Source organism: Grammomys surdaster, unplaced genomic scaffold (genome assembly GCF_004785775.1).
Source record: "Grammomys surdaster isolate TR1022 unplaced genomic scaffold, NIH_TR_1.0 125243, whole genome shotgun sequence".
Lineage (NCBI taxonomy): Eukaryota > Metazoa > Chordata > Mammalia > Rodentia > Muridae > Grammomys > Grammomys surdaster.
In genome coordinates this window covers 768,587-774,938 of record NW_021620131.1, presented here as the reverse complement: position 1 = coordinate 774,938, position 6,352 = coordinate 768,587, and positions in this window count along the sequence as shown.

Genomic DNA, 6,352 nt, shown 5'->3' with positions numbered 1-6,352 from the left:
TCATACAGATCCTCCCCCATCCCACCCTCCCTTTCTCCTTTCATGGGAGGGGTCCCTTCTGGGTGTTGGCCCCCCACACTAACACCCCCATACACACATATCAAGTTGCTGCAGGACTAGGTACATCCACAAGCAGGCAGGCTACTCATTCCAGTGCTTCTTCACCAAGCACAGTCATAGGCATTTCATCTCTTTGGGGTCAAGATTGGCAATGCCACAGAGTGACCCGTGTTGCTATGGACCTTAAGGACAATGACCCTATTCACTCAGTTGTCTGCTGCCGATCCACCTATGTATGAGGCCTGCCATACCCACTGCTGCTGTTACATGCTCCCAACACCAGGTTGTCACGTTGGGAACATATCCATCTCACAGTGGCAAGAAGGATTTTGTTGGGCCCCAAGGGGTGGCCTTCCCACTTCTGCCCCTGCCATCACCCGTCCATCCCAGTCTCCCCACAGGCAGTGGTGGGGAATCGTTGTACATGTCCTTGGTTGCTTCTTTTCACCCACTGGATCCCTCACTCTGCGCCTAGTATGACTAAAGTTCTGTCACTCCTGATGCCTCAGAGAAGAGGTATGATGGAAGAATACTCTATCTAATTGACAAATATGATGGACTGGATGTCATTTGTATATCATGCTGTGTAATTTACATGATCGTTATGGTTTTGTTCAATTTATGTCTGGGAGAGGAGATTTTTAATTTTTTTTTGTATTGGACAGAAAAGGTGAGGAGTAGGGAAAGTTCTTATGCTAAGGTCCTGTTCCCAAATTTGTTCTTGATCTGTCAGTAATGAAAGCCGTGGGCTAATTGCTTGGTGGAAGGAATAAGCAGGACTTCTGGGTTGCTGGAGGAAAAGAGAGATGCAAGGGTAAGAAAAGAGAGTTCTTGAAGCTTCTGATGGAGTAAATTTGACCAGACATGTGAGATCTTGGGTTAACTGGTAGCCTGTGGCCCCCTCCTACAGGCAGCAGTTGGGGACATAATTAACAACTAAAGTTTAGGGAAGGTAGGAGGAGCAGAGATAAGAATAATATTAAGGGCACAATTTCCCAGATAGGAAATAATAGCGTCCAGCAATTCTGTCAAAAGTTGAAAAGGAACAACTATGTGTGTGTCTTTTATCTATGGATTCAAGGGAAGCTGGGTGGGGGCTGGTAGTGCAGCCCTTTCACAGAGCATAGGCAGGGTAGTGCAAAACTACAGACAACATCCTGGAGTTCACTGAATAGGTTAGGTTGGCTGGCCACTGAACTCCAAGGCTCTGCCTATCACTGTTTCTTCAGTACCCACCTCCATGCCTGGCTTTTTATATGGATTCTGGGGATAGAACATGTGCCCTCGTGCTTGTATGGCAAGCATTTTGCCAACTGAATTATTCCCTTTTAAAATTGTAGTATTCATAATTGTGTGTATTATGGGGATAAGTTATATGCCCATGAGTGCAGGCACCCATAGAGGCAAAGTATTGGTCCTTCTCCCTGCCTCTCAGGTGCCAGAATTATAGCCATGACAAAGTATGCTTGGCTGGCATCCGGTTTTAAATATAGACTTTCTGCTTGTTTCCATTATGAGACCAACAGATCTTGTGATTGACAGTGAAAAGGTAATTTGCTATGCTATGTTCCTGAGAGGACAGATCACACCATCCAGGACCCTTCAAGTGATAGAGGGAGGAAGGGAGAGGGAAACACGGTCAAGAGAATTGTGGTAGATTACATACAAAGGAGCAAGTTAAGAAGGATAAGTGGGCTTGGGCTTGCGTAGTTCAAATAGTTTTAGAGTATTTGGGGGCAATAGGATAGGCCCCAAGTTGTCTGATAAATTGCTCTGGAATAATTAAGAGGAGTAGAGAAGAGGTAGAAATGTTGCACAGTGGTGATTACATACCCAGCACATTGAGGCTCTGAGCACCGTCCCCAACACTAAAAACAAAAATGGAAATTAAAAAGGATCATGCAAAGCTGGTCTGTGCACACCTATAAAATACCAGCTACTCAAAGGCTGAAGCACAAGAGTAGGTAAAGGCTAGTGTGATGGTTTGAATATGCTTGGCCCAGGGAGTGGTACTATTAGGAAGTGTGGCCTTGTTGGAGGAGGTATGTCACTATGAGGGTGGTCTTTGAGACCACCATCCTAGTTCCTCCTAGCTGCCTGAGGACAGTCTGCTCCTGGCTTCCTTTGGATGAAGATGATGTAAAACTCTTAGTTCCTCCAGCACCATGCCTGTCTGTGCTTTCTGCCATAATGATACTGGACTGAACCTCTGCACCTGTAAGCCAGCCCCAATTAAATGTTGTCCTTTATGAGAGTTGCCTTGGTCTTGATGTCTGTTCATAGCAGTAAAACCCAAACCAAAACAGCTAGCCTGTCTGCCCAACAGTGAGATTTTTTTTTCTACGTATCTACTTATTTACTGCTTTGATTATTTAGAGATAGGGTCTCTTGTAGCGCAGAATGGCCTCAAACACTATGTAAGTGTGGATGATCTTGAATTTCTGATTCTCCTGTTTCTGCTTCTTAAATGTTAGCAGTAATGAGATTCTTCCCATGATGCACATGCATGTGTGTGTGTATGTGTGTGTGTGTGTGTGTGTGTGTGTGTATGGGGGGGGGTTGGACACACTTGTACCACAGCACATATGTGGAGAGCAGAGGATAAACTTAGACACCAGAACTTGTGAATTGCCTTGGTACTGTTTGTATTTTGATGCTAATTCTGCTACCTGAAGAGGGGCTGCCCCTGACAAGGAGTGGATCTCATACTCAAGTGATTCCAAGTTAACCTTCTCCCCATTTTAACTGGTCAAACAAAGGCTAGAGCCTGTGATTGGACAGTGGAAGGGAAAAGTGGGGCTGGAAGTTTTAGGGAAGGAGAGGGAGGAAGAAGGAAGTAGATGGAGGGACGGAGACAGAGGAAGATAGAGGAAGAGGAGGTAGAAGATAGAACAGAACTATGTGGCCTGTAGGAGCCACAAGTAGCAAGGGATCTCATAGCTGGGGAATAGAGTAGTGTAGTGGTGTTTCTGCCCAATCTAGGCGTGTAGCTTTTTTTTTTTTTTTTAAAGTGAGATGGCTGCTTTCGGCATTGGCCAGAGAGGAACAGGCAGGATGGAAGTGGAGCCAGGGGCAGCGTGTTCTCAGAGCACAGCCGGGAGGGCATTTGTGGGAGAAGTGTTGGCTAGCAGGCAGGTGGTTGCTGGTCCCAGAGCCTAGCCAGACCAATCATGGGCTTTTAAAAATTACACACAAGTACATAGCTTTTACCTTGTTTGAGATTTCTTTGTTGTTTTCCCACAGTGTACACCAGGCTAGCTGGCCCATGCGCTTCAGTGGATTCTGCACTCCTCACCTGTATCACCATAGGAGGACTGAGATTTCAGACCTTTGAGATCTGTGTTTTTATATGGGTTTTTGGGATTTGAACTCAAGTCTTCACACTTGTGTGGCAGTGCTTGGTTGGCCATAGCCTCCATCCAAGACCATAACAGAAAAGCAATGGTCAGTCTAGGGCAGGATATTCTTGAAAGTCAGCATCAAAGAGATGGTAGGGACAATCATACTGGGATCCCAGCAAAAGGAGTCACACAGAGACTGTCCATAAACCAGGTCCTTGGGCCTCAAACTAAGGGCTTTTAAGGCATCTGGAGAAAAATCTTTTCCCTCTTCTCTCTCAGTTGCCAGGCAACCACTGCGCTTCTGGACCACAGCAAAATGCAGATGCTTTAAGAACACACATAGACAGAAAGTGAATATATAGAAAACTGTATTTCTTCTAAATAGAACCTAAGAAACAAAAAGGCAGCTATCCTACATCATGTAAACAGATCTGAAGTAAACCATTAAATAAGCCCAAGATTATTTATGTTCATTACATTTTTGTCTTATCTAATCTGTTCATTGCTGAAAATGGGTATTGGTGTGCTCTCAAAGTATTGCTTCATTTATTTTTAAATTTTAAAAATTCTATTTGTGTTTGTGTGTGTGTTATGCATGTGTACATATACAAATAAGCTCACAAAGGGGTCATCCCCTCAAGGAGCTATGGGGAATGCATATACTGATGTATGTTTAGCAATATTAATAGAACTGAAGGGAGACATAGGCTCTAAATCAATGTGAGGGCTGGGGAGATGGCTAAGTGGCAAAAGTATTTGCTATGCAAGTCTGAGAACTAGAATTTTAATCCCCAGAATCCCCATAAAATGCCAGGTCTGCATGATAGCCCAATGTTAGTTTCAGCCTTAGAGGGTAGTGACAGGATCCTCAGAGCAAGCCATGTAGCAAGAATAGTAGTGTTGGTGAGCGCTGGGTTTGGTTGAGAGACAGTACCTCAGTGCATAACATGGAAGAGTTATTTCCTACATCAACTTCAGGCCTGTACATGCACTGCATACATATGTGCACATAAAGATAAGTGTCCATATACATGCAAGCATGCATGTACACATGCACAACACACACACACACACGTAGAACTTTTAAAATTTAAAGGTAAATAAAGCAATACTATGAAAGTATGCCGATTTCCATTTTCAGCAGTGAATAGATTAGATAGACAAAATATACGAACATTATACTTGAACAGTACGGTAGCCCAAATGGACCTCACAAACATAGAACTTCCCATCCCAAAGTTACAGAGTCCTCATCCTCCCCTAGTATACTTGAACCATTCTCCAGGAAGGATCATATGTTTGGCCCAAAACAAGCCTCAACAAATTTGAGACAGACGGTAATTAGGAATCTTTCCCACCTCCCATGGTATGAAACTAGAAATTAATACTATGAGGAATTTCATAAAATTCACAAATACTTGGAAAGTAATACATTCGTTAAAGTGTTAATGAAAACGATTTCAGTTGGGTTACATCTAGAGTCATTCTATGGGGATTTATAACACTTAACACCTACATAAAAAAAAAACAGCAGGTGTACGGGTGCAAACTGTAGTCTCAGCACTTAGGAGGTGGATGCAAGAGGTTCAAGAGTTCAAGGTCAGCCTAGGCTATGTGACAGCCTGTGTTAAAGGAAACAAAACAAAACAGGACTGGAGAGATGGTTCAGTGGGTAAGGTCTTTCGGAAGACCTGATTTTCTAGCCCCATACCAGGCCTCACATAACCATCTGTAACTCCAGCTCCAAGGGGACCTGATGCCTCTAGCCTCCATGGAACCTGCACTAATGTGCATATATGTTCATGCAGATACACATAACATTTATTTAAAAATTTGTTTATTCTATGTATTTATTTAAAAATAAACAAAAAGCCCAAACATACCAAAAGGGGAGCTTACTATGCACAATATCCTGATTCTATTTTCAGTACCATATAAACTACGCATGGTGGTGCATGCCTATAATCCCAGTACTTCGGAGGTAGAAGTAGAAGGATCAGGTGTTCAAGGCCATCCTGCATTTGAGAGACAGTGTTTCAAAAAATAAAATAAAATGAAATGTCATGGGAGCAATTTCCAGTGAGATGAGTCATATCATGGGGTCTGAGCTTGCTAGCCAGAACCTGCCTTGGTGAATAAACAATGGCAAAAGAACAATGGACAGTAATTCCTGATACTAACCTTGGGCTTACACACACACACACGCACACACACACGAAAGATGGGCAAAATAAATGGAAAAGAAGCAGCTTGACCCAAGGTTAGTCAGGACTGGCTGGTCGGTATCTGGAGTACAGAGGATCCCTGTGAAATGAGCAGGTGTGGAGGAGGGTTGCCAGCTGCCAAAGTCTTAGCAAATGCCTCTTGTCACTAGACCTTCAGGATACTTGTGGGTCTGATGTGTAAAAATGACATCAGGAGGATGCTTACTTTAGCCCAGGATGTTCAGGCAGTGCCCATCCCTGCACCTTTGCTGATGAGCCCCAGGTCTCTGCTCTGGAGCCTTCCATCGTGGGAGGACTACTTATTTCATGAACAATATTTTTGTTGCTCTTGTGTTGAGAGAAGATCTCACTATGCAGCTAAGGTTGGGCTCAAACACTTTCTATCTTGGCCTTTCCAGTGCTAGGACTTGTAGCATTTCTGACCACTCCCCAGTTGGTACACGGGTATATATTAGACAAACACTCTACCACAGACCTCTTTTTACTTGTTATTTTAAGGCAGACCCTTACTAAGTTGTTCTTAAGTTCTCTGAACTCACTGCAGTCCAGGCAGACCTTGAATCTGGATGTTCTATCCATGCAGTGTGTGTGTGTGTGTAGGGGGGTTTATGTGGATGTGGAGAGGGGGAGGGAGGGAAGGATCGAGGGAGGGAGGGGAGGGGGAAGAGAGAGAGAGGAAGGGAGAGAGAGAGGGAGGGAGGGAGGGAGAGAGAGAGAGAGAGAGAG